General features: G+C 36.1%; 1 protein-coding gene across 5 annotated transcripts in view; it reads left to right on the top strand.

Annotated features, from left to right (window-relative positions):
* TSPAN12 (tetraspanin 12) overlaps nt 1–14,591 on the top strand; it is a 116,012-nt gene that overhangs the window by 47,554 nt on the left and 53,867 nt on the right. The window lies entirely within an intron of this gene.

Genomic DNA, 14,591 nt, shown 5'->3' with positions numbered 1-14,591 from the left:
AGCATTCTTTTAATTAGATTTAGTAGATCCTGAGTATGTATTTGTTATACTATGGTGGCTTAGGTCTGAGAAACTAGAGATCACTTCACATAGGACATTTTGCTCTCTCTTTGAGGAAGATGGGTGGTTCAGAAACGTGAAAAATAAATAAATAATAAAAATAATTCAATTGGCATCTCCAACAAGAAGGGTATTTTAGTTCCTTGGGTTGGTATACCAGTTACTGACATGGACTATATGGATATCTATTTCAAAATGCAGTGAGTAAATTCTATAGATTATACTGAAATCTGTTTTTGTTTCTGGTACATTTTAAAGTCAATTCAAAATGCGGGTTTAAATCCATAGTTTTAAAAGCTTGTAACCAAAATAATATTTCTGATTACAAAGAACTGTATAATAGAAATTATATACGTTTCATCAACTTCTAAAATGATCTGGATAAAGATGGCTACTTCATTGCAGGATCTCAAATGTATCTCAGCTCTCAAATGTATTTAAAGCCCAACCGGCTCAGGGAGTTATCTTAGCTAGGCAGCCTTTTCAAATATGACACCCTAAAAAAGGAGAACAGGAATTTTGGATTTTCCCATCAATTATGACTATTTGGAAAGAGGATGGAGCAGGCATGTACATAGGTTACCTGGTTCCATTTTTGTTATAATTATTTGTAGTTGTACATCAGTAAGTACAGTACAGTAAGTATTAACTCATGGAATGTTATTCAGATCTATAGTCAATATAGTCTGTAGTCAAAATGAAAGAAATTAATGTTTCGTTTGGTATAATCAAACCTCCAATGTGGGCATTTGAATTGAATTGAATTGAATACTTTATTTTAGTATAAAATACTAAATATAAAATAGTTTAATATAAAATACTTTATTTTATTTTAATCACAATTTTGTTGTGATTGCTGTATACTCTGCTTTTATGATACCTGAGGAAAATATGTTAATTTAAAAATTGCTGCGGCAGATCTCTGGCTAATAAACACATGAAAGTGTAATTAATACTAAGAGCAATTAGAAAATAAAATATTGTTCTTTTTAACTATGTGTGAAGGTCAGCAGCTGCTGCAGTATATTTAATGAACATTAATAAGCTTTGTGGCTTGGCAAAGGCACTCTTGTATTCATACTCTGCACCATATCATCAAAAATATTATGTATCTACAATTATATAGTTAAATTCGATGGACAGAATTCACCAGATAACTGATGGTATTCTTGATGTTTTTATATCTGCTTGTTGCATCAATATATTCATTAAGATGATTGGCACAAGTTTACCCTAGTATAGTAAGATACTTTACATGTCCTAAAGCATTGTGCATTGATCATATTTATGAACTACTTTCAGAATATTTTATGAAGATTCACTTTTGCAGTTAATGGCAAATATTCAAAGTATTTTTAAAGCATGCTGTGAGATTGACTTTCACCCTTACTTATTTCAGAGTTGAGTATTATGGCATTAGCAGTGAAAGATTTTGATATACCAGCTATATACTTTTTTTCCTAATAAAGAAACCAATAGCCCGCTAAAATGAATGGTCTTCCTTTTAATAGAATGCATTGGAGACAGGTTCTTCAGACATTAGTTGTTCTGCATAGGGTACAAGATTTAGGTGGCTAGACAATAGTTGTCCTAGTTTCTTGGACAAAGACATTTATTTGTTTGACCCTGATTATTCATACCAGTAAAAGGATGATGAAACATTTTAAGGGTATAAAGGTAAATGTGAACATTGAAGCTCCTATTGCTAAAATCTCAGGTTTTGCCTTAGAACAGGATCATGAAAATCTTTTCAGGCCAAGAAACACATTATGAAAATTAGGTAAATTAGATATGAATAGCACAAAGAGATGGTTAAGTATGTTAAGATTAGTTGTTCGCTGATCACATTTTGAATATTTCAATTTTAGGTTCTGTTAACTAGAAGAGAAGGCCTTCTTCTTCCCCATATAATTTTCCTTAGTAATGGGATGCAGGTTCACCTGGAACTTTAACTCAGAAGCAGTGTCAGTTATGGTCCCTTAATTTTTGTTTTATGTACCTTAAAAGGCGAGGTTGAACAAAGGATTGAATTTCACAGAAGTCCCAATTTAGCTTCATTCAGCATAGGGATATTACACTACTACTCAGCACTTAGGTTCTTCTAGAAAAGGAGGCCTATTTGAGTGCATTTTGCCCAGAGACTCCCAAAACCTGGGACCAGTCCTAAAGGCTTTATCTTAGGGATACTAAAGAACTAAAACGAAAGAACAACATCATCTGCCCCCCCCCAACAATATATGAGCTTTTAGAAGGCTTTGATGTAATTCTAAAATGGCCCTGAAGTGATTAGGGTTAATTTTAACATAATAGGAAGAGGAAATGATCAAATAATGATTACATGATTAATAACTAAATATTTCATATATTTTAGTTACAGTTAAATTGAAAAGAATTTCTGTCTTAGTTTTGCCTATTGATCTTTCAAAGGAAATTTGAATACTTGGGGATACCTGTCAAATGCCAAGTTTTTCCTTTGGCCCAGAAAAAGCTCAATCCATTGACCTAGGAATGGTAGTCAGAATCTAATCATTTGTAGAATACTTGCTGTATCGGGAGCTTCAGTGAAGAAAATAAGATAGCCAGAGATGAATCTGTTCAAGAAATTCCTTGTTAACAACTGTCTTTTCAGGGCAGGCCTGAACTTGATGTTTCAAACTAGTCTTGTTCTCTTGCTTGTTTTAACTCAGGCTTGTTACAGCAAGTTTTCAGAAGACAGTTGTTTTAGGATTCATTATAAAGGAAAGTTTGGTTTCTGATCTTTCCAAGCCTATATAATATAGTGTTTATTATAGGCAATATAGGCAATTCTCAAATTGTAAGTAAAATGTTACAGAGCTGGACTTTGTTCAAGCAACACATTCAATTTTGATTTTAAAGAGGATATTGGGAGGCACAAAAGGCTGTAATTTTTCAGAAGCAGAAGCTAACAAAACCAGCAGAAACTCTGGGAAAAAAGAGCAAGATAAAATGACATATAGTTTCATGCAATGTAGAAACAATAAAGATATCTTCAAAATGTGTCATGTCTACAAATGTGGAATTTTATGGTGGCAGGCAAGACAAAACCTGTGGCTTAAAGCTTAGGATATCCTGTACTACTGATTGTCAAAAGCATGAGCAAGTTATGCTGAATAAATAATTGAGATATGCCTATAATCAGTTTTATATTTCAACATTTGGAACTATCCAGTGTCAGGGACAAGCTGGGCCAGGGATCTTGACCCTGCGTAATTATTTACTTAAGAGGATATCCTGCCTTTCCTGGAGGGAAGGCCAATCATCCTTTCAGGAAAAGAGTCAGCATTTTTTAAAATAGCATTTACATTCTCCTAGTAAAAAAAAAAGTGTAATATACTGTCCCACTACTATCTTTAAGACTTATCACTGGATATATTTCTCAATTAATCAGAATGTAATTCTGTCTAATTGGTTCATTTGCTATATCAGTGAACATTCTCTCTACCGACTAATTACTGGTTGCTGTTATTTTAGGAACAGACCACATAAAATCTCCTATGTAACCTTAGCATTCCTAGTGTCTGAACTAAGAATCTGAAACATTTCTGTCATTTCTGAAAGGCTATTGCTTAAGCTTTGGAAGTAGCTTTTAGTGTTAAATTATTTTCTTGAGTCATGCTAATGTAAAACACATTCATATATTAGATGTCCAAAAGGCTATAAATTTCCTTCTAAGCTTTACTGTATGTTTCTGGGAAAGCATATAAATGCTATATTTTTTACAAGTCCCAGATCATGCATACTGTCAAGCCAACACCAAACACATTGATTGATTCTCTTGTTCCTCCCATCTTCAGTTCTTTGCCAGCTATGGAAGGAAAAATATAGGTGCTAAAAATGCCATTCTGTTTTCTGCTGTGGCAGCTCTGCAGAATAATGCATTTGAATTTGGCACAAAATTGCAAATCCTTATATCCTCCAGATGTTTTGGCTGTGACTCTGATTATCCCTGCTTGTCAGATTTGCCATCATGTCCTTTATCTGCTCCTTATTTGTTTTCTTTGTGTTGTTTGAATTGTTGTGGTATTTTAATTTTATTGTTACATTGTAGAGTCAGGTGGTGCCCAATTCAATTAAATTATGGGAACTATTATTCAAAACATTCGGCAGATGCCAGGTTCAGGAAGGATTGAATTAACACACAAGGACATTAAGACTGAAGACGCAATGTCCTGATACATCAAAGAAATACTTTGAAGTTGGAAGCTTGGGTGGCATATAATATTGCTGAGGCATATTCTGAATATATATTGTTACAGCAGAGATTAAAATTAATGGGATTGATACAATGGCTCAACAGTACTATTTCATTGTATATTTAAACTATGGTACCCAGTTTAGAAAAATTCCACCTTACGTTTGGATTAAGCTACTTTAAGTGCAGAATTAATCGCTTCGCACATACCCAGAGATATATCTTTTCATCAGTAAAATTTAACATTTGACAAGCTTCGTGTATTCTTCATGCCTATAAATAACACACATAAATACATACACACGGTTGCAATCATTTTTAATGTGTGAACAACTAACTGATGTAAAGGATGTTTAAAACTGGGTGGGAAGGAAAAGTGTCAGTGCTTCAGTATTACAATGGAACAATGTTGGACACCGTGTTACCCAAAGTCAATCAAATAAATTGCATAGGTTTTGGAAAATTTACAAAATCTCAGTATAATTGACGGTATGTAGTTCAGCATTTCTATTTAAGCCAGGTTTGGCTTAATGTGAATAGATGGCTCCATTGAGAATAAAGATTCCATGTTGGATGTTTAAACCACTCAGACCTGACTTCTAGCAGAATTTGAAAAATCCCCATTCTGATTGGTATCTTCCTTCCCTTTTTTCTCTCAAATGTAAGAAACTGAAGCCTCCTTTCTTTATGAAATTTTCTGGCAATCAAATCATCCACTTATTGAACTTATTGACTGTTGGATTTGGTTTAGATGTATGAATAATTCAAATGAATTATTAGATGCTTTGAGTTTCAATGTTTTCTGTATATCTTTTTTCAAACATACACAGTACATGCACCTTTTTCTAGGTGAAATTTCAACACATCCATGAAACCCAGGGTTACAGTACAATTAAAACAACAACAGTGAAGTCACTGAAAGAAACAGGGTTAAAGATGGAATCGGAGACTGTGGAGGATTGTAATGTTCGGATAATTAAGTCCCATTTAGGCTAAACTGAATAAAAATTAGCTACCTAAAAACAATTAGAAATGTAACAAGTCTGGTTTTTTTTTTGTCCATATAGTTGAGATACAGTTCAAATGCTGGTGTATAAACAGCATTACTAATTTTTAAAAAATCATGGGTTCATATGAGAAAAATAGTCTACTACTACTTAAATATAGTAGACATCCTAATTGAAGATATTTTCCCCAACATTAATTATAGTTGGGCTAGTACAATTGCTATACAAACAATACATAATCTGAAAAAGCAGACACTAAAAATCCTGTGTGTTGGACTTTGCACCAATTAAAATGAAATTCCTTATTAGCAGTTCCACGCCATGAAAAGCTTGGTTCCTACTAAGGTTTAGTAATGATGCCCTGATATGGATCACTATGACCAAATCCAACTTACCTGAGAAAAGGCAAGCTGGTTCACAAGTCAAAGCCAAGCAAAGAAGATTCTAGCCATAGGAGAAAATAAAGCAGCATTCCAAGAACAAAATCTAATCCCCACTATATACCATCATCTTTGTCTTGAATTATATGGTCAACTGGCTATCAGTATAAATCTCACTGAAACATTCCAGAATTGATAAAACAGCCTTCTCCAACATGGCATCCAAGCTAAGATTTGAAACTGAGTTACATTCAGTTTCAGTTTCAGTGAAATTCTGCCGGTTCTATCTGGATTGCAAGATCTTGTAGTGCCGGCAACGGGAGGCTCCGCCCACCCGCCCGGATGTTATCATGTCCCATTTTTTACCCTCTGCGCATGTGTGGAGGAGGCGCATGCACTCACGTTTGCGAACCGGTAGCAAAGGTAAGTGAATGCCATCCCTGGTTACATTGAATTAAAATGTGGCAATTTACTACCAATTGCTAGTGACCATTCAAAATTATGATGGACCTCTTCAGAGCTAATTATGACCTAGACTTTAAATTCTGATCCCTGCCCCATCCATGGTCAGATGTGATTGCATTTTGGGTGCTATTTGCAGCATCTTGTGGACAGGTGGCCGCTATTTATAACTCTTTTGTTGGAAATTGGTATATTCTTCCAATGGATTCGCTTAATGGCTGCAGGGGTCATTTAATGACTGGCGGGTTGCTTAATGACCACAGTGGTTACTTAATGGCCACAGTGTTCTCTTAATAACTGCTATGATTCACTTAATTTCCACTGCAAAATATATTGTATATTGGGTGTGTTCACTTGGTGACCCCCTTAACAACCAACATAATTTACAACCATTATTCTGGGCTCAATTATGGTTGTAACTCAAAGTCTACCTGCAAATTACACCATCCGTACAATTTCTAGTTGGATTTATTTTTCTTCTTTAGGGAAATAACATTTATTTTGCTGCTTGAAAGGAGACATGAATAAAGGTTCTGTGTAGAACATTTTTTTAATTTGAGGTAAGTTCATATTATTCCCTGAACAGAACAATCAGTGTCCCAAAGCTTTCTCCAATTAAAGCAGAATTGAGAGTAATGTCTTAGCCATTTGGAAGTATTTTTTCATTAGAGCAACCTTAATCAGTTTTCCATGTAGTAGACTTGGAAATTGACTAGATTGTTCCTCTGTTTTAGTACTGCATTTAAATATGGGATTGTTGACAGAAATTTAAGTGGCCCTTACATAATGTGGAAGTCAGTTCCATGATCAGAATAATAGAATATCTGGGTTCCGAACACAGCAGGCTGGAAACATTGCTCTGTGCACTTAGCTGAAGTAATTGCTATTGCTACATGAATAAATTGCTGTAAGTTGTTCTTTGTGTAGCTGGCTTTGAATTACTTTAGAACACAGCAGCAAGAGAATTAAGAATTTTCTATTGTAGCATGCCTCACAACTCCCATTTATTTGTAACCAGTTTCAGATTAGAGCCAGTTTGGTGTAGCGGTGAAGGTTCTGGTCTAGAAACTAGGAGACTGTGAGCCCTAGTCCCATATGAGGCATGAAAGCTGGCTGGATGACCTTGGGCCAGGCACACTCTCAGTCCAACTCACCTCACAGGATGGTTGTTGTGGGGAAAATATGAGGAAGAAAGTGTGTTGTCTATGTTTGCTGTCTTGCATTACTTATAAAGAAATAAAGGCAGGATAACATTATAATAAGAATGTTGATTTTGACAATTTTTTGCTTGCCTTCAGAAGTTGTGGGTGCTTCACCACTGGATGTTTTAAAGAAGGGACTGGACTGATGCTATTAAAGGCATTCAAACTGTATGGCAGATGTTAGAGGCTCTGTGAATAAAATTAGGACCAATGCCTTCTAGTAATGACTCTTCCCCTTTTTCTGGAACATCTTCCTCAATGGATATTGAAGTGCATTGCCTTTAGTGCCAAAGGCATCCTGGGGGAAGGGGCACTGAAAGCTTGCATACTGATCTAAGATAGTATGTATGCTGATATTGTGCACTAGTCATTTTAGTACCATTGTGATTTGCTTTGGACATTGCTACTTAACATGACCATTCAGACACCAGTTGAGCTTTTCTTATTTGCAAAGAAGTGTAATGAATTCTGCAGCTTTGTAACTTTCAATAACCACAGTCCTTTCATATTTTAGTCTATTTCCTTCTTTTTTGATATAAAACTCACTAAGAAATATTGTATTTTCTGTATTTGGGATGGGGTCTTGATCAAAATCCACATTAATTTTCTTTCCTAGAATGCTACTTGAATGAAATGGACCAGCCCTATGTCTTCTTAATTAATGCCTTTTGTATGTACGTAAAGTATGATTGCTTTCAGTTGGCAATATAAGAGATTAAAATCTCCACTGCAATCTGTGGCATTATTTCTGATTAAATAGATTCAGCCTATAAAATTCTTGAGGAAATACAGGTCATTACTTCATTCCTTACTCATTCCTTCATTCATTTTTCAGTAAGAATCTCTCCCATTTCCAATAGATTATTAAAGAGGTAACAAATGAATAAACGTTTTCTTATAAAGATTGATTTTGGGCCATATTTGGGCTTTCTCCTTCCAGTAAGTTCAGTGCAGCAGAAACTTCTGTCAATGGTAGATCTTTCCTCTGCAAAGTATCATAGCACTGTTCCAAAGCCTCAAATCTTCTCAGTACCATAGATAAAAGAAGAAAGTGTAACTTTTAAAATTAAAGTTAAATGTTTCTGTAAAAGGTATATGAATTAGTAAGATTATAACTTTTATAATGCTGTGGTAATGGCTTTTTAAATATACTTAACGACAAATTAGGCAAGTGTCTGATTTAACTTGAGCAAATGTAGCTTGAAAATTTATGGCTTCAATGCTTCTTTCTAAGGCAATTGTGATAGTTGGTATATCAAGCAGAAATTTAACGTAACAATGTGATGGTGGTGAATATGTATTGTTTTGACAGTTTAAATGAAACCAGAAGTTATTTGAGCAGTCATTTGTAACAAGTTAAAACATAATATTGGCTACTGTTGTATTTATAATAGAGCTTAATGGAAATGTATAGAATATGTTTAGAACTTCAGAGCCCTGAAATATTGACATTTTTAATAAAATGTAGCATTTGCAGAGAAAATGACAATCCATGTTCTCCTTACTTTGATTGAATATGAATTTAATTTATTTTGTTAAGCTTAGTTCTGTCTCAGATGTGATGAGAGATAACTAACTTTCTGATGAGGAAGTGCATAGCCCAAAGCCATAAGCAAATTTTTGTTATCAAAAGAAATTCCATTATAATGATTGTGGTTCCTAATGAATACAAACCAGGGATGGGTTCTACTTACCTCCGCTACCAGTTCGCAAAAGAAGTGCACGCATGCGTTGCTTTGCTCGCTCGCATGCGCTTCAGCGCACGCGCAGATCATCCGTGAGTCTCCCGCTGCCGTTACTACCGGTTCACAAGAACTGGTCTGAACTGGGAGCAACCCACCACTGAATATAACCCAAAGAAAGCTATCTATTTATATCCAGTATAAAGACTTCTAAATGCAATAAGTGTAAGTGTTGACTACAAAATGCTATGGAAAGCAGTTTAATTGATTTCAGTGAAGTTGTCCAACATAACAAATTGTTCAAAATCGTTCAGGTGATTTCAAGATACAAAATGCCCAGGGTTGGTGATGAAAACTGAAGTTTTAAAATATTTTCCATTTTAGTAGCTGTGATCCATTTGAAGTTCTCTTTTGCTTAACTATGGTCATGAAGGAGCTAGGCTTTAATCACTGCATTGTACTGTTACAATTGGGATTGGAGAAAAAATAATAGCAGAACCAGTTTGATCAGGATCTCAGGTTCTAGAAAATTTGGGATTATTCTACATCAATTCAGTTGTGCTCCAGAGTTCACGAGCGCTCCAGGGATTTTTACCCCATTTCCCCATTTAGTTTTCCTAAAGACTGCTGGCTGATGAGAAGAAAAGGCAATCCGTGCTTACAAGGACAGTTATGCTCTTAAAAACTTTCTAAAAATGTGCAGTAAGGAGGGCTGGCCAAGCATGTTCAGATAAAGATACCAATTTTATCATGTACACTTCAAAACAACTTAATGTTTTTCTGCAATAGATTGACACATATTCCTCCCAAAATCAATTTTTCCTCTCTGTTGTCATGGTGGGGCTATGATTTGGAGTTCTAACTACAAAACAGCTCACATTCAGATTATTCTCTTTTATCATAGTTGGTAATCTTTGAAAGATTTTGCTCAAACACCAGAAATGTGGGAGTGGATGGATTGACACTGAGGGAGGGGAAGATAAGACAGAAGTTGGATATCTGCTTCACAAATGAAAGAATATAACCATTCACTTTTCTAACATCTGGAAATATCTGGCTGCATCCACTGAATCAAAAATGCATTTTAAAGAACTTTTAAAACTTAAATGTAATCTTAATTGTAGAAAGCTTGATAATCTAGGAATAATTCATCTTTATTTCTTAGATACTAATTTATTAACTGCAATGTTTTTTATTTTATTGATTTCAGTAGGTGTGCTTTAATATGTATAGATAGTCCTCAGTTAATGACTGCAGTTGGGACTAGAATCTGCATTGCTAAGTGATGTGGTTGTAAAGTTTAAGTCACATGTCTGTGCTGTGTAGCAACAGCAGTTCCAGCTCTTCTGATTGCTGCTGTTAAGCGAAACGTGTGCCATTGTTAAGTGAGGACGTTAGGTGGTTTTCATTTGTGACTTTCTGCCATCATCTCCATTGTTTGTGAGAGGCCGACAGTGAAGGTTACAAAGGACAATTACATGACTGTGAGGATGTTGCAATGGCTGAAACTTTGAGGACCAGTTGTAAGTACCACTTGTTCAGAGCTGTCGTAAATTGAAACCATATTTAAACACTATCGTGTTGTAACGTGAGGACCATCTGAATGGTACAACTCTATACCTATGAAAACATTCTACCATATAGAATCCACCACCATCTGAGTTGATTTCTTTTTATAATCTATATAGCTACCCATTTAGACTTTGTGTTTGTAGATGATTTACAGAACACAAAAATGTATTGTTGGACCCAATATTTTATTTAAAAAGGGCAATATTGCTATTATAACTGAGGCCCCTGAAAATTATCACTCAATCATAATCTCATCCAAGCTGGGCTCAACTAATAATCTTAACAACACCTGAAGGAAAAGCCTGGTCTTCAGGACTTTTCGGAACATTTACAGGGTCAGGACCATCTGAGCTAAAACTTGAATTTCAGTTTGATCTGACTTGTCCTGGGGTATGATCATAGCTGAAGTTCAGCTTAAGCAAGAGTTCTCTAAACCCTTCTATGATTGAAACATCTGGGTGTTATTGAGGATTCCCTACTGTGTGAATAGTAGGCTCCTCTATGCATAGAAGAGAACCTGAAGGCCCTAATGTATACTGTACTCAGATTAACCACAATTTGTGACCTAATTTACTACACAAGATCTCTGGTATAGTTTGACTGAAGGTTGTATCATATGGAATAAATTTGTACTGTATTTGAGAGGCTGTAGGAGTTGTGGTTCTGTTTTATTGGCATTGTTGGAAAAGAGATCCCTGGGTAAAAAAGACATAATGTTACGAAGGCTATTTTTTTACATAGGAGTTTGAGTTCTCGTTGTACTAAATGCCTGTTCTAATTTTAATTTAATGTTGATAAAGATGTGGCATGTGGCGATTAGGTTTTATCTTGTACATTTACCAAACTCCTGGATAATTGTAGAGTATGTAGTATTGGAATCCTTAGATGCAGACGAGACGTTCATCTGGAAATCTTCAAAATTCAGTAGGAGGAAGTGTTGAGAAGAACAAATTATGTTGGAAGCACAGATGCTGTGTGGGCTGATGCTCCCCCTTTCCCTTGCAGTCAAAAGCCAAAAGTGCATATTGAATATATAATCCAGATACCAGATGGCTTCCATTAATATGTCATCTTCTGCTGGGTAATAACCAGATTCTTTTCTTTGGGGGAGGGGGTATTATCCAGAGTAATGTGTTTCTGGTGATCCATAATAGTCATAGCTATCCTGATACTGTCAAATAAATTTTAACAAAATCTCTAAATGAAATGACTGTGGCTTCATGATGGGCCACTATGGTCTAATTCCTGTGTTTCTGGATTGGCTGGCTCCTTAGTTCCTAATTAAACAAAGAATATCATAAAATAGTTATATTAAGATATATAAAATATTTATATATAATATAAAATATATAAATCCATAAAAAGCATTTGCTATATATTTATTAAATGTATTTACTAAATTTATATGCTGCCCATCACACTATCATCTGTCAGGCCTTAAGAGTCCATTAGAACTGGAGTCTCCAACCTTGGCAACTTAATGACTTGTGGAAGTCAATTCCCAGAATTCCTCAGCCTGCGCTGGCTGACGAATTCTGGGAGTTGAAGTCCACAAGTCATAAAGTTGACAAGGTTGGAGACCCCAGTTCTAAAGGACCCTTAAGGTCTGACTGTACTATCAGTCAGGGAATCCCGGGGAACTGATGAGTCAGTTTGGTGACTGGCTCCATTATTATTGACATCCCTTTGCTTAATACTTACTTTTCCTTTTTTAGCTTTGGTTTTTATAGTTTTTAGTATTTTATAATAATAATTATAATAGTGGTTTGTTGATTAACCATTTTTTAGCTTTGTTAGCTGCCCAGAGTCACTTGCTTTCTGAGATAGGCAACTATATACATTTGATAAATAAGCAAATAATAAAAATTTCTGTGAAAATAACATGGCTAAATGAAGGTATTCTCTCTTTTCTCATGAGATACTTGAATTATCTCTTTTGCATTCTTTTTTTTTTAAGATAAGCTTTCCTCTGTGTTCTCTCTTCCCCAGTCTAATACTGCCTTTACCTTGGTTTTCCTCCCTTCTCTTCTTTCTGCTTCCTAAAATAAATATGCAACTTAAAGACAAAAACAATATTCTTCCACATTTCTCCAAATTCCCAAAAGAGATTTGAGGAGATTTTAAAACGTATTTTCTGTGTGCAATTCAACTTGTGCATTGTTCATTGAGCAATAGGAATGTTCCTGTTATGTTCCTTTAAAAAAAAAAATCATTACCTATATAGTATAATGCCCTTGCAGTGATGTCCCAGTGCCTCGAGGCCATGCAGATCTGGATGGGGAGAAACAGGCTCCGACACAATCCTTCCAAGACCGAGTGGCTGTGGCTGTTGGTGTCCCGATATAGCCATTTTATACCATCGCTGACTATTGGGGGTGAGTCATTGGCCCCCACGGAGAAGGCTCGCAACTTGGGTGTCCTCCTGGACACGCGGCTGTCTTTAGAAGAGCATATGACGGCTGTGGCCAGAGGAGCTTTCTATCAGGTTCGCCTGATTCGCCAGTTGCGTCCCTTTCTGGATCGGGACTCCTTATGCACAGTCACTCATGCCCTCGTCACTTCCCGACTGGACTACTGTAATGCTTTCTACATGGGGCTCCCCTTGAGGTGCACCCGGAGGCTCCAACTGGTCCAGAATGTGGCCACCCGGGTGATTACGGGAGCAACATGGCACTCACATGTAACACCTCTCCTACACAAGCTGCACTGGCTTCCGGTGGTCTTCCGAGTGCGCTTCAAGGTGTTGGTTCTTACCTTTAAAATGCTCCATGGCTTAGGACCTGGGTACCTACGAGACCACCTTCTGCAACCGATAACCTCCCACCAACCAGTACACTCCCACAGAGTGGGCCTCCTCAGGGTGCCGTCAATAAAGCAATGTCGACTGGTGGTTCCCAGGGGGAGAGCCTTCTCTGGGGGCACCCACCCTTTGGAACAGGATACCCCCAGGGATACAAATGATCCCAGATCTCCATACTTTCCGTCGTGCACTAAAGACCTTTCTGTTTCACCAAGCTGGGCTGGCATAAATTTTCAAATTGTCTAAATTCTATGTTGATGATCTTAACTGATGAGCCAAATTGGTTTAATTATTTTAAATTGTTTTTATTTCACATTATATGATGTTATTCTGACTGTTCACCGCCCTGAGTCCTTCGGGAGAAGGGCAGTATAAAAATTAAATTATTATTATTATTATTATTATTATTATTATTATTATTATTATTATTATTATTATTATTAATAATAATAATAATAATGCCTATAAAAAGTGACACTTTTTTTTTTTAAAAAAAAGTAAGAATAATTTATTGTTTAAACTGATGGAAACTATCTTATCTGGGGATGTTTAATTCCCTCACTTTGACCAATATGTCATTTTCTGACATAGATAAATCCAGGCATAGATCTAATGTAGATCTCTTTGATTTTCTCTGTTTTTATACTAGAACCTCAAGTTCGACTGTAGTAAAGATCAGGAAGAAAGAACGGTCTTTCTCAGAACTTATTGTGTCCCCAGAGTCTGTCTGAAATATCACAACTGAATGAGCTCTCACCACTGTCCACTTATGATTATCTCAAACTATGGTACCTTGATTTAAACAGCCTAATTTAAATAGGGAAGGAAGGTTACCATATTCTTAAGCAAATTGACTTAATTTATCCAGATGATTGAGATCTATCAGTGGATCCCAGTCTACATTCTTCCCGATTTGAAAATACATATTTCTTTTTTAGCACGGGAAAGATTGCTAATATAGGGAGTCCGTGACTTAACGACCATTTGTTCAGCAACAGTTCAAAATTACACAACGGGGTGAATGAAGGGGTTTATAACCCATGGCCAAAATTATGGCCATTGTAGCCCCCTGTCGCATGATAAAAGTTTGGCAGCCTTACTTGCTTTGGCAGACCACAGGGGGCTGCAACCCTGCATCTGGCTATCTCCATCACCCATATATGTTTTTGGGCTCTGCCATCCTGCCTTGTGGGGTGACAAGCAAAACCAAAAT

The sequence above is a fragment of the Pantherophis guttatus genome, chromosome 7, assembly GCF_059756535.1.
Source record: "Pantherophis guttatus breed Tessera chromosome 7, ASM5975653v1, whole genome shotgun sequence".
Classification (NCBI taxonomy): domain Eukaryota; kingdom Metazoa; phylum Chordata; class Lepidosauria; order Squamata; family Colubridae; genus Pantherophis; species Pantherophis guttatus.
This window is presented reverse-complemented; position numbering and strand designations above follow the sequence as displayed.